General features: G+C 36.9%; 15 non-coding genes across 15 annotated transcripts; all 15 read right to left on the bottom strand.

The window, feature by feature from the left end:
- Nucleotides 1-940: 940 nt before the first annotated feature.
- Nucleotides 941-1,012, bottom strand: TRNAG-UCC (transfer RNA glycine (anticodon UCC)). Its single transcript has one exon. It is a non-coding gene; the product is annotated as a tRNA-Gly (tRNA).
- A 428-nt stretch (nucleotides 1,013-1,440) lies between these two features.
- TRNAG-UCC (transfer RNA glycine (anticodon UCC)) lies at nucleotides 1,441-1,512 on the bottom strand. The gene has a single exon. It is a non-coding gene; the product is annotated as a tRNA-Gly (tRNA).
- A 1,927-nt stretch (nucleotides 1,513-3,439) lies between these two features.
- On the bottom strand, nucleotides 3,440-3,511 carry TRNAG-UCC (transfer RNA glycine (anticodon UCC)). The gene has a single exon. It is a non-coding gene; the product is annotated as a tRNA-Gly (tRNA).
- A 4,928-nt stretch (nucleotides 3,512-8,439) lies between these two features.
- Nucleotides 8,440-8,511, bottom strand: TRNAG-UCC (transfer RNA glycine (anticodon UCC)). Its single transcript has one exon. It is a non-coding gene; the product is annotated as a tRNA-Gly (tRNA).
- Nucleotides 8,512-9,939: 1,428 nt separating this feature from the next.
- TRNAG-UCC (transfer RNA glycine (anticodon UCC)) lies at nucleotides 9,940-10,011 on the bottom strand. The gene has a single exon. It is a non-coding gene; the product is annotated as a tRNA-Gly (tRNA).
- A 2,428-nt stretch (nucleotides 10,012-12,439) lies between these two features.
- TRNAG-UCC (transfer RNA glycine (anticodon UCC)) lies at nucleotides 12,440-12,511 on the bottom strand. Its single transcript has one exon. It is a non-coding gene; the product is annotated as a tRNA-Gly (tRNA).
- A 3,928-nt stretch (nucleotides 12,512-16,439) lies between these two features.
- Nucleotides 16,440-16,511, bottom strand: TRNAG-UCC (transfer RNA glycine (anticodon UCC)). Its single transcript has one exon. It is a non-coding gene; the product is annotated as a tRNA-Gly (tRNA).
- A 2,428-nt stretch (nucleotides 16,512-18,939) lies between these two features.
- TRNAG-UCC (transfer RNA glycine (anticodon UCC)) lies at nucleotides 18,940-19,011 on the bottom strand. Its single transcript has one exon. It is a non-coding gene; the product is annotated as a tRNA-Gly (tRNA).
- Nucleotides 19,012-21,939: 2,928 nt separating this feature from the next.
- On the bottom strand, nucleotides 21,940-22,011 carry TRNAE-UUC (transfer RNA glutamic acid (anticodon UUC)). Its single transcript has one exon. It is a non-coding gene; the product is annotated as a tRNA-Glu (tRNA).
- Nucleotides 22,012-22,941: 930 nt separating this feature from the next.
- TRNAG-UCC (transfer RNA glycine (anticodon UCC)) lies at nucleotides 22,942-23,013 on the bottom strand. Its single transcript has one exon. It is a non-coding gene; the product is annotated as a tRNA-Gly (tRNA).
- Nucleotides 23,014-23,936: 923 nt separating this feature from the next.
- TRNAG-UCC (transfer RNA glycine (anticodon UCC)) lies at nucleotides 23,937-24,008 on the bottom strand. The gene has a single exon. It is a non-coding gene; the product is annotated as a tRNA-Gly (tRNA).
- Nucleotides 24,009-24,436: 428 nt separating this feature from the next.
- On the bottom strand, nucleotides 24,437-24,508 carry TRNAG-UCC (transfer RNA glycine (anticodon UCC)). Its single transcript has one exon. It is a non-coding gene; the product is annotated as a tRNA-Gly (tRNA).
- Nucleotides 24,509-25,437: 929 nt separating this feature from the next.
- On the bottom strand, nucleotides 25,438-25,509 carry TRNAG-UCC (transfer RNA glycine (anticodon UCC)). Its single transcript has one exon. It is a non-coding gene; the product is annotated as a tRNA-Gly (tRNA).
- A 923-nt stretch (nucleotides 25,510-26,432) lies between these two features.
- On the bottom strand, nucleotides 26,433-26,504 carry TRNAG-UCC (transfer RNA glycine (anticodon UCC)). Its single transcript has one exon. It is a non-coding gene; the product is annotated as a tRNA-Gly (tRNA).
- Nucleotides 26,505-26,933: 429 nt separating this feature from the next.
- TRNAG-UCC (transfer RNA glycine (anticodon UCC)) lies at nucleotides 26,934-27,005 on the bottom strand. Its single transcript has one exon. It is a non-coding gene; the product is annotated as a tRNA-Gly (tRNA).
- Nucleotides 27,006-27,921: the final 916 nt, after the last annotated feature.

The raw sequence follows: 27,921 nt of genomic DNA, 5'->3' as shown, positions 1-27,921 counted from the left end.
ATACCACCAATGCTTGAGCGCTTTTCCAATGCATATAGTGGCCAATATGGAAATCACAACAACTGTTTGAAAGATATTTATAGCCTGCGCTGTAGCACCATTCGTGGAAGATATTCAAACAAAATTGGAAAATTGCATGACATTCACAATTCAAGAATTAGGCTCATCCATACTTAAGGTTTTTATGCACCATTGAACTGATTAACAGTGGCATAAAAACTGAGAATAGAAAAGACCTTCGATTTACTTGCATATGGCACCTCAGTGAACTTTGTAAAATGTATTTACATATCTTTAATCAGGCAGTGGTAGAATCAAAAGTCATCTGCTAAGAAGGAATCATGATTTCTACAAAGATTTTAACATTTTCTGTGGACCTTGTCATCTGAGCATATCTTAAGCAACAACTATAAGTGCGAAAACAGCACATAAGGAAAAGGATGCATTGGCCGGGAATCAAACCCGGGTCAATTGCTTGGAAGGCAGCTATGCTCACCACTATACCACCAATGCTTGAGCATTTTTCAATGCATATAGTGGCCAATATGGAAATCACAAAAACTGTTTGAAAGATATTTATAGCCTGCGCTGTAGCACCATTCGTGGAAGATATTCAAACAAAATTGGCAAATTGCATGACATTCACAATTCAAGATTTAGGCTCATCCATACTTAAGGTTTTTATGCACCATTGAACTGATATACAGTGGTATCAAAACTGAGAAAAGAAAAGACCTTCGATTTACTTGCATATGGCACCTCAGTGAACTTTGTAAAATGTATTTACAAATCTTTAATCAGGCAATGGTGGAATCAAAAGTCATCTGCTAAGAAGGAATCATGATTTCTACAAAGATTTTAAAATTTTCTATGGATCTTGTCATCTGAGCATATCTTAAGCAACAACTATAAGTGCGAAAACAGCACATAAGGAAAAGGATGCATTGGCCGGGAATCGAACCCGGGTCAACTGCTTGGAAGGCAGCTATGCTCACCACTATACCACCAATGCTTGAGTACTTTTCAAATGCATATAGTGGCCAATATGGAAATCACAACAACTGTTTGAAAGATATTTATAGCCTGCGCTGTAGCACCATTCGTGGAAGATATTCAAACAAAATTGGAAAATTGCATGACATTCACAATTCAAGAATTAGGCTCATCCATACTTAAGGTTTTTATGCACCATTGAACTGATTAACAGTGGCATAAAAACTGAGAATAGAAAAGACCTTCGATTTACTTGCATATGGCACCTCAGTGAACTTTGTAAAATGTATTTACATATCTTTAATCAGGCAGTGGTAGAATCAAAAGTCATCTGCTAAGAAGGAATCATGATTTCTACAAAGATTTTAAAATTTTCTATGGACCTTGTCATCTGAGCATATCTTAAGCAACAACTATAAGTGCGAAAACAGCACATAAAGAAAAGGATGCATTGGCCGAGAATCGAACCCGGGTCAACTGCTTGGAAGGCAGCTATGCTCACCACTATACCACCAATGCTTGAGTACTTTTCAAATGCATATAGTGGCCAATATGGAAATCACAACAACTGTTTGAAAGATATTTATAGCCTGCGCTGTAGCACCATTCGTGGAAGATATTCAAACAAAATTGGAAAATTGCATGACATTCACAATTCAAGAATTAGGCTCATCCATACTTAAGGTTTTTATGCACCATTGAACTGATTAACAGTGGCATAAAAACTGAGAATAGAAAAGACCTTCGATTTACTTGCATATGGCACCTCAGTGAACTTTGTAAAATGTGTTTACATATCTTTAATCAGGCAGTGGTAGAATCAAAAGTCATCTGCTAAGAAGGAATCATGATTTCTACAAAGATTTTAAGATTTTCTGTGGACCTTGTCATCTGAGCATATCTTAAGCAACAACTATAAGTGCGAAAACAGCACATAAGGAAAAGGATGCTTTGGCTGGGAATCGAACCTGGGTCAACTGCTTGGAAGGCAGCTATGCTCACCACTATACCACCAATGCTTGAGCACTTTTCCAATGCATATAGTGGCCAATATGGAAATCACAACAACTGTTTGAAAGATTTTTATAGCCTGCGCTGTAGCACCATTGGTGGTGGATATTCAAACAAAATTGGCAAATTGCATGACATTCACAATTCAAGATTTAGGCTCATCCATACTTAAGGTTTTTATGCACCATTGAACTGATATACAGTGGTATCAAAACTGAGAAAAGAAAATACCTTTGATGTACTTGCATATGGCAACTCAGTGAACTTTGTAAAATGTGTTTACAAATCTTTAATCATGCAGTGGTGGAATCAAAAGCCATCTGCTAAGAAGGAATCATGATTTCTACAAAGATTTTAACATTTTCTATGGACCTTGTCATCTGAGCATATCTTAAGCAACAACTATAAGTGCAAAAACAGCACATAAGGAAAAGGATGCATTGGCCGAGAATCAAACCCAGGTCAACTGCTTGGAAGGCAGCTATGCTCACCACTATACCACCAATGCTTGAGCGCTTTTCCAATGCATATAGTGGCCAATATGGAAATCACAACAACTGTTTGAAAGATATTTATAGCCTGCGCTGTAGCACCATTCGTGGAAGATATTCAAACAAAATTGGAAAATTGCATGACATTCACAATTCAAGAATTAGGCTCATCCATACTTAAGGTTTTTATGCACCATTGAACTGATTAACAGTGGCATAAAAACTGAGAATAGAAAAGACCTTCGATTTACTTGCATATGGCACCTCAGTGAACTTTGTAAAATGTATTTACATATCTTTAATCAGGCAGTGGTAGAATCAAAAGTCATCTGCTAAGAAGGAATCATGATTTCTACAAAGATTTTAACATTTTCTGTGGACCTTGTCATCTGAGCATATCTTAAGCAACAACTATAAGTGCGAAAACAGCACATAAGGAAAAGGATGCATTGGCCGGGAATCAAACCCGGGTCAATTGCTTGGAAGGCAGCTATGCTCACCACTATACCACCAATGCTTGAGCATTTTTCAATGCATATAGTGGCCAATATGGAAATCACAAAAACTGTTTGAAAGATATTTATAGCCTGCGCTGTAGCACCATTCGTGGAAGATATTCAAACAAAATTGGCAAATTGCATGACATTCACAATTCAAGATTTAGGCTCATCCATACTTAAGGTTTTTATGCACCATTGAACTGATATACAGTGGTATCAAAACTGAGAAAAGAAAAGACCTTCGATTTACTTGCATATGTCACCTCAGTGAACTTTGTAAAATGTATTTACAAATCTTTAATCAGGCAATGGTGGAATCAAAAGTCATCTGCTAAGAAGGAATCATGATTTCTACAAAGATTTTAAAATTTTCTATGGACCTTGTCATCTGAGCATATCTTAAGCAACAACTATAAGTGCGAAAACAGCACATAAGGAAAAGGATGCATTGGCCGGGAATCGAACCCGGGTCAACTGCTTGGAAGGCAGCTATGCTCACCACTATACCACCAATGCTTGAGTACTTTTCAAATGCATATAGTGGCCAATATGGAAATCACAACAACTGTTTGAAAGATATTTATAGCCTGCGCTGTAGCACCATTCGTGGAAGATATTCAAACAAAATTGGAAAATTGCATGACATTCACAATTCAAGAATTAGGCTCATCCATACTTAAGGTTTTTATGCACCATTGAACTGATTAACAGTGGCATAAAAACTGAGAATAGAAAAGACCTTCGATTTACTTGCATATGGCACCTCAGTGAACTTTGTAAAATGTATTTACATATCTTTAATCAGGCAGTGGTAGAATCAAAAGTCATCTGCTAAGAAGGAATCATGATTTCTACAAAGATTTTAACATTTTCTGTGGACCTTGTCATCTGAGCATATCTTAAGCAACAACTATAAGTGCGAAAACAGCACATAAGGAAAAGGATGCATTGGCCGGGAATAGAACCCAGGTCAACTGCTTGGAAGGCAGCTATGCTCACCACTATACCACCAATGCTTGAGCACTTTTCCAATGCATATAGTGGCCAATATGGAAATCACAACAACTGTTTGAAAGATTTTTATAGCCTGCGCTGTAGCACCATTGGTGGTAGATATTCAAACAAAATTGGCAAATTGCATGACATTCACAATTCAAGATTTAGGCTCATCCATACTTAAGGTTTTTATGCACCATTGAACTGATATACAGTGGTATCAAAACTGAGAAAAGAAAAGACCTTTGATGTACTTGCATATGGCACCTCAGTGAACTTTGTAAAATGTGTTTACAAATCTTTAATCATGCAGTGGTGGAATCAAAAGTCATCTGCTAAGAAGGAATCATGATTTCTACAAAGATTTTAAAATTTTCTATGGACCTTGTCATCTGTGCATATCCTAAGCAACAACTATAAGTGCGAAAACAGCACATAAGGAAAAGGATGCATTGGCTGGGAATCGAACCCGGGTCAACTGCTTGGAAGGAAGCTATGCTCACCAATATACCACCAATGCTTGAACACTTTTCAAATGCATATAGTGGCCAATATGGAAATCACAACAACTGTTTAAAAGATTTTTATAGCCTGCGCTGTAGCACCATTGGTGGTAGATATTCAAACAAAATTGGCAAATTGCATGACATTCACAATTCAAGATTTAGGCTCATTCATACTTAAGGTTTTTATGCACCATTGAACTGATATACAGTGGTATCAAAACTGAGAAAAGAAAAGACCTTTGATGTACTTGCATATGGCACCTCAGTGAACTTTGTAAAATGTGTTTACAAATCTTTAATCATGCAGTGGTGGAATCAAAAGTCATCTGCTAAGAAGGAATCATGATTTCTACAAAGATTTTAACATTTTCTATGGACCTTGTCATCTGAGCATATCTTAAACAACAACTATAAGTGCAAAAACAGCACATAAGGAAAAGGATGCATTGGCCGAGAATCAAACCCAGATCAACTGCTTGGAAGGCAGCTATGCTCACCACTATACCACCAATGCTTGAGCACTTTTCCAATGCATATAGTGGCCAATATGGAAATCACAACAACTGTTTAAAAGATTTTTATAGCCTGCGCTGTAGCACCATTGGTGGTGGATATTCAAACAAAATTGGCAAATTGCATGACATTCACAATTCAAGATTTAGGCTCATCCATACTTAAGGTTTTTATGCACCATTGAACTGATATACAGTGGTATCAAAACTGAGAAAAGAAAAGACCTTTGATGTACTTGCATATGGCAACTCAGTGAACTTTGTAAAATGTGTTTACAAATCTTTAATCATGCAGTGGTGGAATCAAAAGTCATCTGCTAAGAAGGAATCATGATTTCTACAAAGATTTTAAAATTTTCTATGGACCTTGTCATCTGTGCATATCCTAAGCAACAACTATAAGTGCGAAAACAGCACATAAGGAAAAGGATGCATTGGCTGGGAATCAAACCCGGGTCAACTGCTTGGAAGGCAGCTATGCTCACCACTATACCACCAATGCTTGAGCACTTTTCCAATGCATATAGTGGCCAATATGGAAATCACAACAACTGTTTGAAAGATTTTTATAGCCTGCGCTGTAGCACCATTGGTGGTGGATATTCAAACAAAATTGGCAAATTGCATGACATTCACAATTCAAGATTTAGGCTCATCCATACTTAAGGTTTTTATGCACCATTGAACTGATATACAGTGGTATCAAAACTGAGAAAAGAAAAGACCTTTGATGTACTTGCATATGGCAACTCAGTGAACTTTGTAAAATGTGTTTACAAATCTTTAATCATGCAGTGGTGGAATCAAAAGTCATCTGCTAAGAAGGAATCATGATTTCTACAAAGATTTTAACATTTTCTATGGACCTTGTCATCTGAGCATATCTTAAGCAACAACTATAAGTGCAAAAACAGCACATAAGGAAAAGGATGCATTGGCCGAGAATCAAACCCAGATCAACTGCTTGGAAGGCAGCTATGCTCACCACTATACCACCAATGCTTGAGCACTTTTCCAATGCATATAGTGGCCAATATGGAAATCACAACAACTGTTTGAAAGATTTTTATAGCCTGCGCTGTAGCACCATTGGTGGTAGATATTCAAACAAAATTGGCAAATTGCATGACATTCACAATTCAAGATTTAGGCTCATCCATACTTAAGGTTTTTATGCACCATTGAACTGATATACAGTGGTATCAAAACTGAGAAAAGAAAAGACCTTTGATGTACTTGCATATGGCAACTCAGTGAACTTTGTAAAATGTGTTTACAAACCTTTAATCATGCAGTGGTGGAATCAAAAGTCATCTGCTAAGAAGGAATCATGATTTCTACAAAGATTTTAAAATTTTCTATGGACCTTGTCATCTGTGCATATCCTAAGCAACAACTATAAGTGCGAAAACAGCACATAAGGAAAAGGATGCATTGGCTGGGAATCGAACCCGGGTCAACTGCTTGGAAGGAAGCTATGCTCACCACTATACCACCAATGCTTGAACACTTTTCAAATGCATATAGTGGCCAATATGGAAATCACAACAACTGTTTAAAAGATTTTTATAGCCTGCGCTGTAGCACCATTGGTGGTAGATATTCAAACAAAATTGGCAAATTGCATGACATTCACAATTCAAGATTTAGGCTCATTCATACTTAAGGTTTTTATGCACCATTGAACTGATATACAGTGGTATCAAAACTGAGAAAAGAAAAGACCTTTGATGTACTTGCATATGGCACCTCAGTGAACTTTGTAAAATGTGTTTACAAATCTTTAATCATGCAGTGGTGGAATCAAAAGTCATCTGCTAAGAAGGAATCATGATTTCTACAAAGATTTTAACATTTTCTATGGACCTTGTCATCTGAGCATTTCTTAAGCAACAACTATAAGTGCAAAAACAGCACATAAGGAAAAGGATGCATTGGCCGAGAATCAAACCCAGATCAACTGCTTGGAAGGCAGCTATGCTCACCACTATACCACCAATGCTTGAGCACTTTTCCAATGCATATAGTGGCCAATATGGAAATCACAACAACTGTTTAAAAGATTTTTATAGCCTGCGCTGTAGCACCATTGGTGGTGGATATTCAAACAAAATTGGCAAATTGCATGACATTCACAATTCAAGATTTAGGCTCATCCATACTTAAGGTTTTTATGCACCATTGAACTGATATACAGTGGTATCAAAACTGAGAAAAGAAAAGACCTTTGATGTACTTGCATATGGCAACTCAGTGAACATTGTAAAATGTGTTTACAAATCTTTAATCATGCAGTGGTGGAATCAAAAGTCATCTGCTAAGAAGGAATCATGATTTCTACAAAGATTTTAAAATTTTCTATGGACCTTGTCATCTGTGCATATCCTAAGCAACAACTATAAGTGCGAAAACAGCACATAAGGAAAAGGATGCATTGGCTGGAAATCGAACCCGGGTCAACTGCTTGGAAGGAAGCTATGCTCACCACTATACCACCAATGCTTGAACACTTTTCAAATGCATATAGTGGCCAATATGGAAATCACAACAACTGTTTAAAAGATTTTTATAGCCTGCGCTGTAGCACCATTGGTGGTAGATATTCAAACAAAATTGGCAAATTGCATGACATTCACAATTCAAGATTTAGGCTCATTCATACTTAAGGTTTTTATGCACCATTGAACTGATATACAGTGGTATCAAAACTGAGAAAAGAAAAGACCTTTGATGTACTTGCATATGGCACCTCAGTGAACTTTGTAAAATGTGTTTACAAATCTTTAATCATGCAGTGGTGGAATCAAAAGTCATCTGCTAAGAAGGAATCATGATTTCTACAAAGATTTTAACATTTTCTATGGACCTTGTCATCTGAGCATATCTTAAGCAACAACTATAAGTGCAAAAACAGCACATAAGGAAAAGGATGCATTGGCCGAGAATCAAACCCAGATCAACTGCTTGGAAGGCAGCTATGCTCACCACTATACCACCAATGCTTGAGCACTTTTCCAATGCATATAGTGGCCAATATGGAAATCACAACAACTGTTTAAAAGATTTTTATAGCCTGCGCTGTAGCACCATTGGTGGTGGATATTCAAACAAAATTGGCAAATTGCATGACATTCACAATTCAAGATTTAGGCTCATCCATACTTAAGGTTTTTATGCACCATTGAACTGATATACAGTGGTATCAAAACTGAGAAAAGAAAAGACCTTTGATGTACTTGCATATGGCAACTCAGTGAACTTTGTAAAATGTGTTTACAAATCTTTAATCATGCAGTGGTGGAATCAAAAGTCATCTGCTAAGAAGGAATCATGATTTCTACAAAGATTTTAAAATTTTCTATGGACCTTGTCATCTGTGCATATCCTAAGCAACAACTATAAGTGCGAAAACAGCACATAAGGAAAAGGATGCATTGGCTGGGAATCGAACCCGGGTCAACTGCTTGGAAGGCAGCTATGCTCACCACTATACCACCAATGCTTGAGCACTTTTCCAATGCATATAGTGGCCAATATGGAAATCACAACAACTGTTTGAAAGATTTTTATAGCCTGCGCTGTAGCACCATTGGTGGTAGATATTCAAACAAAATTGGCAAATTGCATGACATTCACAATTCAAGATTTAGGCTCATCCATACTTAAGGTTTTTATGCACCATTGAACTGATATACAGTGGTATCAAAACTGAGAAAAGAAAAGACCTTTGATGTACTTGCATATGGCAACTCAGTGAACTTTGTAAAATGTGTTTACAAATCTTTAATCATGCAGTGGTGGAATCAAAAGTCATCTGCTAAGAAGGAATCATGATTTCTACAAAGATTTTAAAATTTTCTATGGACCTTGTCATCTGTGCATATCCTAAGCAACAACTATAAGTGCGAAAACAGCACATAAGGAAAAGGATGCATTGGCTGGGAATCGAACCCGGGTCAACTGCTTGGAAGGAAGCTATGCTCACCACTATACCACCAATGCTTGAACACTTTTCAAATGCATATAGTGGCCAATATGGAAATCACAACAACTGTTTAAAAGATTTTTATAGCCTGCGCTGTAGCACCATTGGTGGTAGATATTCAAACAAAATTGGCAAATTGCATGACATTCACAATTCAAGATTTAGGCTCATTCATACTTAAGGTTTTTATGCACCATTGAACTGATATACAGTGGTATCAAAACTGAGAAAAGAAAAGACCTTTGATGTACTTGCATATGGCACCTCAGTGAACTTTGTAAAATGTGTTTACAAATCTTTAATCATGCAGTGGTGGAATCAAAAGTCATCTGCTAAGAAGGAATCATGATTTCTACAAAGATTTTAACATTTTCTATGGACCTTGTCATCTGAGCATATCTTAAGCAACAACTATAAGTGCAAAAACAGCACATAAGGAAAAGGATGCATTGGCCGAGAATCAAACCCAGATCAACTGCTTGGAAGGCAGCTATGCTCACCACTATACCACCAATGCTTGAGCACTTTTCCAATGCATATAGTGGCCAATATGGAAATCACAACAACTGTTTAAAAGATTTTTATAGCCTGCGCTGTAGCACCATTGGTGGTGGATATTCAAACAAAATTGGCAAATTGCATGACATTCACAATTCAAGATTTAGGCTCATCCATACTTAAGGTTTTTATGCACCATTGAACTGATATACAGTGTTATCAAAACTGAGAAAAGAAAAGACCTTTGATGTACTTGCATATGGCAACTCAGTGAACTTTGTAAAATGTGTTTACAAATCTTTAATCATGCAGTGGTGGAATCAAAAGTCATCTGCTAAGAAGGAATCATGATTTCTACAAAGATTTTAAAATTTTCTATGGACCTTGTCATCTGTGCATATCCTAAGCAACAACTATAAGTGCGAAAACAGCACATAAGGAAAAGGATGCATTGGCTGGGAATCGAACCCGGGTCAACTGCTTGGAAGGCAGCTATGCTCACCACTATACCACCAATGCTTGAGCACTTTTCCAATGCATATAGTGGCCAATATGGAAATCACAACAACTGTTTGAAAGATTTTTATAGCCTGCGCTGTAGCACCATTGGTGGTGGATATTCAAACAAAATTGGCAAATTGCATGACATTCACAATTCAAGATTTAGGCTCATCCATACTTAAGGTTTTTATGCACCATTGAACTGATATACAGTGGTATCAAAACTGAGAAAAGAAAAGACCTTTGATGTACTTGCATATGGCAACTCAGTGAACTTTGTAAAATGTGTTTACAAATCTTTAATCATGCAGTGGTGGAATCAAAAGTCATCTGCTAAGAAGGAATCATGATTTCTACAAAGATTTTAACATTTTCTATGGACCTTGTCATCTGAGCATATCTTAAGCAACAACTATAAGTGCAAAAACAGCACATAAGGAAAAGGATGCATTGGCCGAGAATCAAACCCAAGTCAACTGCTTGGAAGGCAGCTATGCTCACCACTATACCACCAATGCTTGAGCACTTTTCCAATGCATATAGTGGCCAATATGGAAATCACAACAACTGTTTGAAAGATTTTTATAGCCTGCGCTGTAGCACCATTGGTGGTAGATATTCAAACAAAATTGGCAAATTGCATGACATTCACAATTCAAGATTTAGGCTCATCCATACTTAAGGTTTTTATGCACCATTGAACTGATATACAGTGGTATCAAAACTGAGAAAAGAAAAGACCTTTGATGTACTTGCATATGGCAACTCAGTGAACTTTGTAAAATGTGTTTACAAATCTTTAATCATGCAGTGGTGGAATCAAAAGTCATCTGCTAAGAAGGAATCATGATTTCTACAAAGATTTTAACATTTTCTATGGACCTTGTCATCTGAGCATTTCTTAAGCAACAACTATAAGTGCAAAAACAGCACATAAGGAAAAGGATGCATTGGCCGAGAATCAAACCCAGATCAACTGCTTGGAAGGCAGCTATGCTCACCACTATACCACCAATGCTTGAGCACTTTTCCAATGCATATAGTGGCCAATATGGAAATCACAACAACTGTTTAAAAGATTTTTATAGCCTGCGCTGTAGCACCATTGGTGGTGGATATTCAAACAAAATTGGCAAATTGCATGACATTCACAATTCAAGATTTAGGCTCATCCATACTTAAGGTTTTTATGCACCATTGAACTGATATACAGTGGTATCAAAACTGAGAAAAGAAAAGACCTTTGATGTACTTGCATATGGCAACTCAGTGAACATTGTAAAATGTGTTTACAAATCTTTAATCATGCAGTGGTGGAATCAAAAGTCATCTGCTAAGAAGGAATCATGATTTCTACAAAGATTTTAAAATTTTCTATGGACCTTGTCATCTGTGCATATCCTAAGCAACAACTATAAGTGCGAAAACAGCACATAAGGAAAAGGATGCATTGGCTGGAAATCGAACCCGGGTCAACTGCTTGGAAGGAAGCTATGCTCACCACTATACCACCAATGCTTGAACACTTTTCAAATGCATATAGTGGCCAATATGGAAATCACAACAACTGTTTAAAAGATTTTTATAGCCTGCGCTGTAGCACCATTGGTGGTAGATATTCAAACAAAATTGGCAAATTGCATGACATTCACAATTCAAGATTTAGGCTCATTCATACTTAAGGTTTTTATGCACCATTGAACTGATATACAGTGGTATCAAAACTGAGAAAAGAAAAGACCTTTGATGTACTTGCATATGGCACCTCAGTGAACTTTGTAAAATGTGTTTACAAATCTTTAATCATGCAGTGGTGGAATCAAAAGTCATCTGCTAAGAAGGAATCATGATTTCTACAAAGATTTTAACATTTTCTATGGACCTTGTCATCTGAGCATATCTTAAGCAACAACTATAAGTGCAAAAACAGCACATAAGGAAAAGGATGCATTGGCCGAGAATCAAACCCAGATCAACTGCTTGGAAGGCAGCTATGCTCACCACTATACCACCAATGCTTGAGCACTTTTCCAATGCATATAGTGGCCAATATGGAAATCACAACAACTGTTTAAAAGATTTTTATAGCCTGCGCTGTAGCACCATTGGTGGTGGATATTCAAACAAAATTGGCAAATTGCATGACATTCACAATTCAAGATTTAGGCTCATCCATACTTAAGGTTTTTATGCACCATTGAACTGATATACAGTGGTATCAAAACTGAGAAAAGAAAAGACCTTTGATGTACTTGCATATGGCAACTCAGTGAACTTTGTAAAATGTATTTACAAATCTTTAATCATGCAGTGGTGGAATCAAAAGTCATCTGCTAAGAAGGAATCATGATTTCTACAAAGATTTTAAAATTTTCTATGGACCTTGTCATCTGTGCATATCCTAAGCAACAACTATAAGTGCGAAAACAGCACATAAGGAAAAGGATGCATTGGCTGGGAATCGAACCCGGGTCAACTGCTTGGAAGGCAGCTATGCTCACCACTATACCACCAATGCTTGAGCACTTTTCCAATGCATATAGTGGCCAATATGGAAATCACAACAACTGTTTGAAAGATTTTTATAGCCTGCGCTGTAGCACCATTGGTGGTAGATATTCAAACAAAATTGGCAAATTGCATGACATTCACAATTCAAGATTTAGGCTCATCCATACTTAAGGTTTTTATGCACCATTGAACTGATATACAGTGGTATCAAAACTGAGAAAAGAAAAGACCTTTGATGTACTTGCATATGGCAACTCAGTGAACTTTGTAAAATGTGTTTACAAATCTTTAATCATGCAGTGGTGGAATCAAAAGTCATCTGCTAAGAAGGAATCATGATTTCTACAAAGATTTTAAAATTTTCTATGGACCTTGTCATCTGTGCATATCCTAAGCAACAACTATAAGTGCGAAAACAGCACATAAGGAAAAGGATGCATTGGCTGGGAATCGAACCCGGGTCAACTGCTTGGAAGGAAGCTATGCTCACCACTATACCACCAATGCTTGAACACTTTTCAAATGCATATAGTGGCCAATATGGAAATCACAACAACTGTTTAAAAGATTTTTATAGCCTGCGCTGTAGCACCATTGGTGGTAGATATTCAAACAAAATTGGCAAATTGCATGACATTCACAATTCAAGATTTAGGCTCATTCATACTTAAGGTTTTTATGCACCATTGAACTGATATACAGTGGTATCAAAACTGAGAAAAGAAAAGACCTTTGATGTACTTGCATATGGCACCTCAGTGAACTTTGTAAAATGTGTTTACAAATCTTTAATCATGCAGTGGTGGAATCAAAAGTCATCTGCTAAGAAGGAATCATGATTTCTACAAAGATTTTAACATTTTCTATGGACCTTGTCATCTGAGCATTTCTTAAGCAACAACTATAAGTGCAAAAACAGCACATAAGGAAAAGGATGCATTGGCCGAGAATCAAACCCAGATCAACTGCTTGGAAGGCAGCTATGCTCACCACTATACCACCAATGCTTGAGCACTTTTCCAATGCATATAGTGGCCAATATGGAAATCACAACAACTGTTTAAAAGATTTTTATAGCCTGCGCTGTAGCACCATTGGTGGTGGATATTCAAACAAAATTGGCAAATTGCATGACATTCACAATTCAAGATTTAGGCTCATCCATACTTAAGGTTTTTATGCACCATTGAACTGATATACAGTGGTATCAAAACTGAGAAAAGAAAAGACCTTTGATGTACTTGCATATGGCAACTCAGTGAACATTGTAAAATGTGTTTTCAAATCTTTAATCATGCAGTGGTGGAATCAAAAGTCATCTGCTAAGAAGGAATCATGATTTCTACAAAGATTTTAAAATTTTCTATGGACCTTGTCATCTGTGCATATCCTAAGCAACAACTATAAGTGCGAAAACAGCACATAAGGAAAAGGATGCATTGGCTGGAAATCGAACCCGGGTCAACTGCTTGGAAGGAAGCTATGCTCACCACTATACCACCAATGCTTGAACACTTTTCAAATGCATATAGTGGCCAATATGGAAATCACAACAACTGTTTAAAAGATTTTTATAGCCTGCGCTGTAGCACCATTGGTGGTAGATATTCAAACAAAATTGGCAAATTGCATGACATTCACAATTCAAGATTTAGGCTCATTCATACTTAAGGTTTTTATGCACCATTGAACTGATATACAGTGGTATCAAAACTGAGAAAAGAAAAGACCTTTGATGTACTTGCATATGGCACCTCAGTGAACTTTGTAAAATGTGTTTACAAATCTTTAATCATGCAGTGGTGGAATCAAAAGTCATCTGCTAAGAAGGAATCATGATTTCTACAAAGATTTTAACATTTTCTATGGACCTTGTCATCTGAGCATATCTTAAGCAACAACTATAAGTGCAAAAACAGCACATAAGGAAAAGGATGCATTGGCCGAGAATCAAACCCAGATCAACTGCTTGGAAGGCAGCTATGCTCACCACTATACCACCAATGCTTGAGCACTTTTCCAATGCATATAGTGGCCAATATGGAAATCACAACAACTGTTTAAAAGATTTTTATAGCCTGCGCTGTAGCACCATTGGTGGTGGATATTCAAACAAAATTGGCAAATTGCATGACATTCACAATTCAAGATTTAGGCTCATCCATACTTAAGGTTTTTATGCACCATTGAACTGATATACAGTGGTATCAAAACTGAGAAAAGAAAAGACCTTTGATGTACTTGCATATGGCAACTCAGTGAACTTTGTAAAATGTGTTTACAAATCTTTAATCATGCAGTGGTGGAATCAAAAGTCATCTGCTAAGAAGGAATCATGATTTCTACAAAGATTTTAACATTTTCTATGGACCTTGTCATCTGAGCATATCTTAAGCAACAACTATAAGTGCAAAAACAGCACATAAGGAAAAGGATGCATTGGCCGAGAATCAAACCCAAGTCAACTGCTTGGAAGGCAGCTATGCTCACCACTATACCACCAATGCTTGAGCACTTTTCCAATGCATATAGTGGCCAATATGGAAATCACAACAACTGTTTGAAAGATTTTTATAGCCTGCGCTGTAGCACCATTGGTGGTAGATATTCAAACAAAATTGGCAAATTGCATGACATTCACAATTCAAGATTTAGGCTCATCCATACTTAAGGTTTTTATGCACCATTGAACTGATATACAGTGGTATCAAAACTGAGAAAAGAAAAGACCTTTGATGTACTTGCATATGGCAACTCAGTGAACTTTGTAAAATGTGTTTACAAATCTTTAATCATGCAGTGGTGGAATCAAAAGTCATCTGCTAAGAAGGAATCATGATTTCTACAAAGATTTTAACATTTTCTATGGACCTTGTCATCTGAGCATTTCTTAAGCAACAACTATAAGTGCAAAAACAGCACATAAGGAAAAGGATGCATTGGCCGAGAATCAAACCCAGATCAACTGCTTGGAAGGCAGCTATGCTCACCACTATACCACCAATGCTTGAGCACTTTTCCAATGCATATAGTGGCCAATATGGAAATCACAACAACTGTTTAAAAGATTTTTATAGCCTGCGCTGTAGCACCATTGGTGGTGGATATTCAAACAAAATTGGCAAATTGCATGACATTCACAATTCAAGATTTAGGCTCATCCATACTTAAGGTTTTTATGCACCATTGAACTGATATACAGTGGTATCAAAACTGAGAAAAGAAAAGACCTTTGATGTACTTGCATATGGCAACTCAGTGAACATTGTAAAATGTGTTTACAAATCTTTAATCATGCAGTGGTGGAATCAAAAGTCATCTGCTAAGAAGGAATCATGATTTCTACAAAGATTTTAAAATTTTCTATGGACCTTGTCATCTGTGCATATCCTAAGCAACAACTATAAGTGCGAAAACAGCACATAAGGAAAAGGATGCATTGGCTGGAAATCGAACCCGGGTCAACTGCTTGGAAGGAAGCTATGCTCACCACTATACCACCAATGCTTGAACACTTTTCAAATGCATATAGTGGCCAATATGGAAATCACAACAACTGTTTAAAAGATTTTTATAGCCTGCGCTGTAGCACCATTGGTGGTAGATATTCAAACAAAATTGGCAAATTGCATGACATTCACAATTCAAGATTTAGGCTCATTCATACTTAAGGTTTTTATGCACCATTGAACTGATATACAGTGGTATCAAAACTGAGAAAAGAAAAGACCTTTGATGTACTTGCATATGGCAACTCAGTGAACTTTGTAAAATGTATTTACAAATCTTTAATCATGCAGTGGTGGAATCAAAAGTCATCTGCTAAGAAGGAATCATGATTTCTACAAAGATTTTAAAATTTTCTATGGACCTTGTCATCTGTGCATATCCTAAGCAACAACTATAAGTGCGAAAACAGCACATAAGGAAAAGGATGCATTGGCTGGGAATCGAACCCGGGTCAACTGCTTGGAAGGCAGCTATGCTCACCACTATACCACCAATGCTTGAGCACTTTTCCAATGCATATAGTGGCCAATATGGAAATCACAACAACTGTTTGAAAGATTTTTATAGCCTGCGCTGTAGCACCATTGGTGGTAGATATTCAAACAAAATTGGCAAATTGCATGACATTCACAATTCAAGATTTAGGCTCATCCATACTTAAGGTTTTTATGCACCATTGAACTGATATACAGTGGTATCAAAACTGAGAAAAGAAAAGACCTTTGATGTACTTGCATATGGCAACTCAGTGAACTTTGTAAAATGTGTTTACAAATCTTTAATCATGCAGTGGTGGAATCAAAAGTCATCTGCTAAGAAGGAATCATGATTTCTACAAAGATTTTAAAATTTTCTATGGACCTTGTCATCTGTGCATATCCTAAGCAACAACTATAAGTGCGAAAACAGCACATAAGGAAAAGGATGCATTGGCTGGGAATCGAACCCGGGTCAACTGCTTGGAAGGAAGCTATGCTCACCACTATACCACCAATGCTTGAACACTTTTCAAATGCATATAGTGGCCAATATGGAAATCACAACAACTGTTTAAAAGATTTTTATAGCCTGCGCTGTAGCACCATTGGTGGTAGATATTCAAACAAAATTGGCAAATTGCATGACATTCACAATTCAAGATTTAGGCTCATTCATACTTAAGGTTTTTATGCACCATTGAACTGATATACAGTGGTATCAAAACTGAGAAAAGAAAAGACCTTTGATGTACTTGCATATGGCACCTCAGTGAACTTTGTAAAATGTGTTTACAAATCTTTAATCATGCAGTGGTGGAATCAAAAGTCATCTGCTAAGAAGGAATCATGATTTCTACAAAGATTTTAACATTTTCTATGGACCTTGTCATCTGAGCATTTCTTAAGCAACAACTATAAGTGCAAAAACAGCACATAAGGAAAAGGATGCATTGGCCGAGAATCAAACCCAGATCAACTGCTTGGAAGGCAGCTATGCTCACCACTATACCACCAATGCTTGAGCACTTTTCCAATGCATATAGTGGCCAATATGGAAATCACAACAACTGTTTAAAAGATTTTTATAGCCTGCGCTGTAGCACCATTGGTGGTGGATATTCAAACAAAATTGGCAAATTGCATGACATTCACAATTCAAGATTTAGGCTCATCCATACTTAAGGTTTTTATGCACCATTGAACTGATATACAGTGGTATCAAAACTGAGAAAAGAAAAGACCTTTGATGTACTTGCATATGGCAACTCAGTGAACATTGTAAAATGTGTTTTCAAATCTTTAATCATGCAGTGGTGGAATCAAAAGTCATCTGCTAAGAAGGAATCATGATTTCTACAAAGATTTTAAAATTTTCTATGGACCTTGTCATCTGTGCATATCCTAAGCAACAACTATAAGTGCGAAAACAGCACATAAGGAAAAGGATGCATTGGCTGGAAATCGAACCCGGGTCAACTGCTTGGAAGGAAGCTATGCTCACCACTATACCACCAATGCTTGAACACTTTTCAAATGCATATAGTGGCCAATATGGAAATCACAACAACTGTTTAAAAGATTTTTATAGCCTGCGCTGTAGCACCATTGGTGGTAGATATTCAAACAAAATTGGCAAATTGCATGACATTCACAATTCAAGATTTAGGCTCATTCATACTTAAGGTTTTTATGCACCATTGAACTGATATACAGTGGTATCAAAACTGAGAAAAGAAAAGACCTTTGATGTACTTGCATATGGCACCTCAGTGAACTTTGTAAAATGTGTTTACAAATCTTTAATCATGCAGTGGTGGAATCAAAAGTCATCTGCTAAGAAGGAATCATGATTTCTACAAAGATTTTAACATTTTCTATGGACCTTGTCATCTGAGCATATCTTAAGCAACAACTATAAGTGCAAAAACAGCACATAAGGAAAAGGATGCATTGGCCGAGAATCAAACCCAGATCAACTGCTTGGAAGGCAGCTATGCTCACCACTATACCACCAATGCTTGAGCACTTTTCCAATGCATATAGTGGCCAATATGGAAATCACAACAACTGTTTAAAAGATTTTTATAGCCTGCGCTGTAGCACCATTGGTGGTGGATATTCAAACAAAATTGGCAAATTGCATGACATTCACAATTCAAGATTTAGGCTCATCCATACTTAAGGTTTTTATGCACCATTGAACTGATATACAGTGGTATCAAAACTGAGAAAAGAAAAGACCTTTGATGTACTTGCATATGGCAACTCAGTGAACTTTGTAAAATGTGTTTACAAATCTTTAATCATGCAGTGGTGGAATCAAAAGTCATCTGCTAAGAAGGAATCATGATTTCTACAAAGATTTTAAAATTTTCTATGGACCTTGTCATCTGTGCATATCCTAAGCAACAACTATAAGTGCGAAAACAGCACATAAGGAAAAGGATGCATTGGCTGGGAATCGAACCCGGGTCAACTGCTTGGAAGGCAGCTATGCTCACCACTATACCACCAATGCTTGAGCACTTTTCCAATGCATATAGTGGCCAATATGGAAATCACAACAACTGTTTGAAAGATTTTTATAGCCTGCGCTGTAGCACCATTGGTGGTGGATATTCAAACAAAATTGGCAAATTGCATGACATTCACAATTCAAGATTTAGGCTCATCCATACTTAAGGTTTTTATGCACCATTGAACTGATATACAGTGGTATAAAAACTGAGAAAAGAAAAGACCTTTGATGTACTTGCATATGGCAACTCAGTGAACTTTGTAAAATGTGTTTACAAATCTTTAATCATGCAGTGGTGGAATCAAAAGTCATCTGCTAAGAAGGAATCATGATTTCTACAAAGATTTTAACATTTTCTATGGACCTTGTCATCTGAGCATATCTTAAGCAACAACTATAAGTGCAAAAACAGCACATAAGGAAAAGGATGCATTGGCCGAGAATCAAACCCAAGTCAACTGCTTGGAAGGCAGCTATGCTCACCACTATACCACCAATGCTTGAGCACTTTTCCAATGCATATAGTGGCCAATATGGAAATCACAACAACTGTTTGAAAGATTTTTATAGCCTGCGCTGTAGCACCATTGGTGGTAGATATTCAAACAAAATTGGCAAATTGCATGACATTCACAATTCAAGATTTAGGCTCATCCATACTTAAGGTTTTTATGCACCATTGAACTGATATACAGTGGTATCAAAACTGAGAAAAGAAAAGACCTTTGATGTACTTGCATATGGCAACTCAGTGAACTTTGTAAAATGTGTTTACAAATCTTTAATCATGCAGTGGTGGAATCAAAAGTCATCTGCTAAGAAGGAATCATGATTTCTACAAAGATTTTAAAATTTTCTATGGACCTTGTCATCTGTGCATATCCTAAGCAACAACTATAAGTGCGAAAACAGCACATAAGGAAAAGGATGCATTGGCTGGGAATCGAACCCGGGTCAACTGCTTGGAAGGAAGCTATGCTCACCACTATACCACCAATGCTTGAACACTTTTCAAATGCATATAGTGGCCAATATGGAAATCACAACAACTGTTTAAAAGATTTTTATAGCCTGCGCTGTAGCACCATTGGTGGTAGATATTCAAACAAAATTGGCAAATTGCATGACATTCACAATTCAAGATTTAGGCTCATTCATACTTAAGGTTTTTATGCACCATTGAACTGATATACAGTGGTATCAAAACTGAGAAAAGAAAAGACCTTTGATGTACTTGCATATGGCACCTCAGTGAACTTTGTAAAATGTGTTTACAAATCTTTAATCATGCAGTGGTGGAATCAAAAGTCATCTGCTAAGAAGGAATCATGATTTCTACAAAGATTTTAACATTTTCTATGGACCTTGTCATCTGAGCATTTCTTAAGCAACAACTATAAGTGCAAAAACAGCACATAAGGAAAAGGATGCATTGGCCGAGAATCAAACCCAGATCAACTGCTTGGAAGGCAGCTATGCTCACCACTATACCACCAATGCTTGAGCACTTTTCCAATGCATATAGTGGCCAATATGGAAATCACAACAACTGTTTAAAAGATTTTTATAGCCTGCGCTGTAGCACCATTGGTGGTGGATATTCAAACAAAATTGGCAAATTGCATGACATTCACAATTCAAGATTTAGGCTCATCCATACTTAAGGTTTTTATGCACCATTGAACTGATATACAGTGGTATCAAAACTGAGAAAAGAAAAGACCTTTGATGTACTTGCATATGGCAACTCAGTGAACATTGTAAAATGTGTTTTCAAATCTTTAATCATGCAGTGGTGGAATCAAAAGTCATCTGCTAAGAAGGAATCATGATTTCTACAAAGATTTTAAAATTTTCTATGGACCTTGTCATCTGTGCATATCCTAAGCAACAACTATAAGTGCGAAAACAGCACATAAGGAAAAGGATGCATTGGCTGGGAATCGAACCCGGTTCAACTGCTTGGAAGGCAGCTATGCTCACCACTATACCACCAATGCTTGAGCACTTTTCCAATGCATATAGTGGCCAATATGGAAATCACAACAACTGTTTGAAAGATTTTTATAGCCTGCGCTGTAGCACCATTGGTGGTGGATATTCAAACAAAATTGGCAAATTGCATGACATTCACAATTCAAGATTTAGGCTCATCCATACTTAAGGTTTTTATGCACCATTGAACTGATATACAGTGGTATCAAAACTGAGAAAAGAAAAGACCTTTGATGTACTTGCATATGGCAACTCAGTGAACTTTGTAAAATGTGTTTACAAATCTTTAATCATGCAGTGGTGGAATCAAAAGTCATCTGCTAAGAAGGAATCATGATTTCTACAAAGATTTTAACATATTCTATGGACCTTGTCATCTGAGCATATCTTAAGCAACAACTATAAGTGCAAAAACAGCACATAAGGAAAAGGATGCATTGGCCGAGAATCAAACCCAGGTCAACTGCTTGGAAGGCAGCTATGCTCACCACTATACCACCAATGCTTGAGCGCTTTTCCAATGCATATAGTGGCCAATATGGAAATCACAACAACTGTTTGAAAGATATTTATAGCCTGCACTGTAGCACCATTGGTGGAAGATATTCAAACAAAATTGGCAAATTGCATGACATTCACAATTCAAGATTTAGGCTCATCCATACTTAAGGTTTTTATGCACCATTGAACTGATATACAGTGGTATCAAAACTGAGAAAAGAAAAGACCTTCGATTTACTTGCATATGGCACCTCAGTGAACTTTGTAAAATGTATTTACAAATCTTTAATCAGGCAATGGTGGAATCAAAAGTCATCTGCTAAGAAGGAATCATGATTTCTACAAAGATTTTAAAATTTTCTATGGACCTTGTCATCTGAGCATATCTTAAGCAACAACTATAAGTGCGAAAACAGCACATAAGGAAAAGGATGCATTGGCCGGGAATCGAACCCGGGTCAACTGCTTGAAAGGCAGTTATGCTCACCACTATACCACCAATGCTTGAGTACTTTTCAAATGCATATAGTGGCCAATATGGAAATCACAACAACTGTTTGAAAGATATTTATAGCCTGCGCTGTAGCACCATTCGTGGAAGATATTCAAACAAAATTGGAAAATTGCATGACATTCACAATTCAAGAATTAGGCTCATCCACACTTAAGGTTTTTATGCACCATTGAACTGATTAACAGTGGCATAAAAACTGAGAATAGAAAAGACCTTCGATTTACTTGCATATGGCACCTCAGTGAACTTTGTAAAATGTATTTACATATCTTTTAATCAGGCAGTGGTAGAATCAAAAGTCATCTGCTAAGAAGGAATCATGATTTCTACAAAGATTTTATCATTTTCTGTGGACTTTGTCATCTGAGCATATCTTAAGCAACAACTATAAGTGCGAAAACAGCACATAAGGAAAAGGATGCATTGGCCGGGAATCAAACCCGGGTCAATTGCTTGGAAGGCAGCTATGCTCACCACTATACCACCAATGCTTGAGCGTTTTTTCAATGCATATAGTGGCCAATATGGAAATCACAACAACTGTTTGAAAGATATTTATAGCCTGCACTGTAGCACCATTCATGGAAGATATTCAAACAAAATTGGCAAATTGCATGACATTCACAATTCAAGATGTAGGCTCATCCATACTTAAGGTTTTTATGCACCATTGAACTGATATACAGTGGTAAAAAAAACTGAGAATAGAAAAGACCTTCGATTTACTTGCATATGGCACCTCAGTGAACTTTGTAAAATGTATTTACATATCTTTAATCAGGCAGTGGTAGAATCAAAAGTCATCTGCTAAGAAGGAATCATGATTTCTACAAAGATTTTAAGATTTTCTGTGGACCTTGTCATCTGAGCATATCTTAAGCAACAACTATAAGTGCGAAAACAGCACATAAGGAAAGGGATGCATTGGCCGGGAATCGAACCCGGGTCAACTGCTTGGAAAGCAGCTATGCTCACCACTATACCACCAATGCTTGAGCACTTTTCCAATGCATATAGTGGCCAATATGGAAATCACAACAACTGTTTGAAAGATTTTTATAGCCTGCGCTGTAGCACCATTGGTGGTAGATATTCAAACAAAATTGGCAAATTGCATGACATTCACAATTCAAGATTTAGGCTCATCCATACTTAAGGTTTTTATGCACCATTGAACTGATATACAGTGGTATCAAAACTGAGAAAAGACCTTTGATGTACTTGCATATGGCAACTCAGTGAACTTTGTAAAATGTGTTTACAAATCTTTAATCATGCAGTGGTGGAATGAAAAGTCATCTGCTAAGAAGGAATCATGATTTCTACAAAGATTTTAAAATTTTCTATGGACCTTGTCATCTGTGCATATCCTAAGCAACAACTATAAGTGCGAAAACAGCACATAAGGAAAAGGATGCATTGGCTGGGAATCGAACCCGGGTCAACTGCTTGGAAGGAAGCTATGCTCACCACTATACCACCAATGCTTGAACACTTTTCAAATGCATATAGTGGCCAATATTGAAATCACAACAACTGTTTAAAAGATTTTTATAGCCTGCGCTGTAGCACCATTGGTGGTAGATATTCAAACAAAATTGGCAAATTGCATGACATTCACAATTCAAGATTTAGGCTCATTCATACTTAAGGTTTTTATGCACCATTGAACTGATATACAGTGGTATCAAAACTGAGAAAAGAAAAGACCTTTGATGTACTTGCATATAGCACCTCAGTGAACTTTGTAAAATGTGTTTACAAATCTTTAATCATGCAGTGGTGGAATCAAAAGTCATCTGCTAAGAAGGAATCATGATTTCTACAAAGATTTTAACATTTTCTATGGACCTTGTCATCTGAGCATATCTTAAGCAACAACTATAAGTGCAAAAACAGCACATAAGGAAAAGGATGCATTGGCCGGGAATCGAACCCGGGTCAACTGCTTGGAAGGCAGCTATGCTCACCACTATACCACCAATGCTTGAGCGTTTTTTCAATGCATATAGTGGCCAATATGGAAATCACAACAACTGTTTAAAAGATTTTTATAGCCTGCGCTGTAGCACCATTGGTGGTAGATATTCAAACAAAATTGGCAAATTGCATGACATTCACAATTCAAGATTTAGGCTCATTCATACTTAAGGTTTTTATGCACCATTGAACTGATATACAGTGGTATCAAAACTGAGAAAAGAAAAGACCTTCGATTTACTTGCATATGGCACCTCAGTGAACTTTGTAAAATGTATTTACAAATCTTTAATCAGGCAATGGTGGAATCAAAAGTCATCTGCTAAGAAGGAATCATGATTTCTACAAAGATTTTAAAATTTTCTATGGACCTTGTCATCTGAGCATATCTTAAGCAACAACTATAAGTGCGAAAACAGCACATAAGGAAAAGGATGCATTGGCCGGGAATCGAACCCGGGTCAACTGCTTGGAAGGCAGCTATATTCACAACTATACCACCAATGCTTGAGTACTTTTCAAATGCATATAGTGGCCAATATGGAAATCACAACAACTGTTTGAAAGATATTTATAGCCTGCGCTGTAGCACCATTCGTGGAAGATATTCAAACAAAATTGGAAAATTGCATGACATTCACAATTCAAGAATTAGGCTCATCCATACTTAAGGTTTTTATGCACCATTGAACTGATTAACAGTGGCATAAAAACTGAGAATAGAAAAGACCTTCGATTTACTTGCATATGGCACCTCAGTGAACTTTGTAAAATGTATTTACATATCTTTAATCAGGCAGTGGTAGAATCAAAAGTCATCTGCTAAGAAGGAATCATGATTTCTACAAAGATTTTAACATTTTCTGTGGACCTTGTCATCTGAGCATATCTTAAGCAACAACTATAAGTGCGAAAACAGCACATAAGGAAAAGGATGCATTGGCCGGGAATCAAACCCGGGTCAATTGCTTGGAAGGCAGCTATGCTCACCACTATACCACCAATGCTTGAGCGTTTTTTCAATGCATATAGTGGCCAATATGGAAATCACAACAACTGTTTGAAAGATATTTATAGCCTGCGCTGTAGCACCATTCGTGGAAGATATTCAAACAAAATTGGCAAATTGCATGACATTCACAATTCAAGATTTAGGCTCATCCATACTTAAGGTTTTTATGCACCATTGAACTGATATACAGTGGTAAAAAAAACTGAGAATAGAAAAGACCTTCGATTTACTTGCATATGGCACCTCAGTGAACTTTGTAAAATGTATTTACATATCTTTAATCAGGCAGTGGTAGAATCAAAAGTCATCTGCTAAGAAGGAATCATGATTTCTACAAAGATTTTAAGATTTTCTGTGGACCTTGTCATCTGAGCATATCTTAAGCAACAACTATAAGTGCGAAAACAGCACATAAGGAAAAGGATGCATTGGCCGGGAATCGAACCCGGGTCAACTGCTTGGAAGGCAGCTATGCTCACCACTATACCACCAATGCTTGAGCACTTTTCCAATGCATATAGTGGCCAATATGGAAATCACAACAACTGTTTGAAAGATTTTTATAGCCTGCGCTGTAGCACCATTGGTGGTAGATATTCAAACAAAATTGGCAAATTGCATGACATTCACAATTCAAGATTTAGGCTCATCCATACTTAAGGTTTTTATGCACCATTGAACTGATATACAGTGGTATCAAAACTGAGAAAAGACCTTTGATGTACTTGCATATGGCAACTCAGTGAACTTTGTAAAATGTGTTTACAAATCTTTAATCATGCAGTGGTGGAATCAAAAGTCATCTGCTAAGAAGGAATCATGATTTCTACAAAGATTTTAAAATTTTCTATGGACCTTGTCATCTGTGCATATCCTAAGCAACAACTATAAGTGCGAAAACAGCACATAAGGAATAGGATGCATTGGCTGGGAATCGAACCCGGGTCAACTGCTTGGAAGGAAGCTATGCTCACCACTATACCACCAATGCTTGAACACTTTTCAAATGCATATAGTGGCCAATATGGAAATCACAACAACTGTTTAAAAGATTTTTATAGCCTGCGCTGTAGCACCATTGGTGGTAGATATTCAAACAAAATTGGCAAATTGCATGACATTCACAATTCAAGATTTAGGCTCATTCATACTTAAGGTTTTTATGCACCATTGAACTGATATACAGTGGTATCAAAACTGAGAAAAGAAAAGACCTTTGATGTACTTGCATATGGCACCTCAGTGAACTTTGTAAAATGTGTTTACAAATCTTTAATCATGCAGTGGTGGAATCAAAAGTCATCTGCTAAGAAGGAATCATGATTTCTACAAAGATTTTAACATTTTCTATGGACCTTGTCATCTGAGCATATCTTAAGCAACAACTATAAGTGCAAAAACAGCACATAAGGAAAAGAATGCATTGGCCGGGAATCGAACCCGAGTCAACTGCTTGGAAGGCAGCTATGCTCACCACTATACCACCAATGCTTGAGCGTTTTTTCAATGCATATAGTGGCCAATATGGAAATGACAACAACTGTTTGAAAGATATTTATAGCCTGCGCTGTAGCACCATTCGTGGAAGATATTCAAACAAAATTGGCAAATTGCATGACATTCACAATTCAAGATTTAGGCTCATCCATACTTAAGGTTTTTATGCACCATTGAACTGATATACAGTGGTAAAAAAAACTGAGAATAGAAAAGACCTTCGATTTACTTGCATATGGCACCTCAGTGAACTTTGTAAAATGTATTTACAAATCTTTAATCAGGCAGAGGTGGAATCAAAAGTCATCTGCTAAGAATGAATCATGATTTCTACAAAGATTTTAACATTTTCTATGGACCTTGTCATCTGAGCATATCTTAATCAACAACTATAAGTGCGAAAGCAGCACATAAGGAAAAGGATGCATTGGCCGGGAATCAAACCCGGGTCAACTGCTTGGAAGGCAGCTATGCTCACCACTATACCACCAATGCTTGAGCACTTTTCAAATGCATATAGTGGCCAATATGGAAATCACAACAACTGTTTGAAAGATTTTTATAGCCTGCGCTGTAGCACCATTGGTGGTAGATATTCAAACAAAATTGGCAAATTGCATGACATTCACAATTCAAGATTTAGGCTCATCCATACTTAAGGTTTTTATGCATCATTGAACTGATATACAGTGGTATCAAAACTGAGAAAAGAAAAGACCTTTGATGTACTTGCATATGGCACCTCAGTGAACTTTGTAAAATGTGTTTTCAAATCTTTAATCATGCAGTGGTGGAATCAAAAGTCATCTGCTAAGAAGGAATCATGATTTCTACAAAGATTTTAAGATTTTCTATGGACCTTGTCATCTGAGCATATCTTAAGCAACAACTATAAGTGCGAAAACAGCACATAAGGAAAAGGATGCATTGGCCGGGAATCGAACACGGGTCAACTGCTTGGAAGGAAGCTATGCTCACCACTATACCACCAATGCTTGAACACTTTTCAAATGCATATAGTGGCCAATATGGAAATCACAACAACTGTTTAAAAGATTTTTATAGCCCGCGCTGTAGCACCATTGGTGGTAGATATTCAAACAAAATTGGCAAATTGCATGACATTCACAATTCAAGATTTAGGCTCATTCATACTTAAGGTTTTTATGCATCATTGAACTGATATACAGTGGTATCAAAACTGAGAAAAGAAAAGACCTTTGATGTACTTGCATATGGCACCTCAGTGAACTTTGTAAAATGTGTTTACAAATCTTTAATCATGCAGTGGTGGAATCAAAAGTCATCTGCTAAGAAGGAATCATGATTTCTACAAAGATTTTAACATTTTCTATGGACCTTGTCATCTGAGCATATCTTAAGCAACAACTATAAGTGCAAAAACAGCACA

The sequence above is a fragment of the Pseudophryne corroboree genome, chromosome 4 (assembly GCF_028390025.1).
Source record: "Pseudophryne corroboree isolate aPseCor3 chromosome 4, aPseCor3.hap2, whole genome shotgun sequence".
NCBI classification, from domain to species: Eukaryota; Metazoa; Chordata; class Amphibia; order Anura; family Myobatrachidae; genus Pseudophryne; species Pseudophryne corroboree.
The sequence above is the reverse complement of the archived record's forward strand: the minus strand, read 5'-3'. Positions and strand labels throughout refer to the sequence as shown.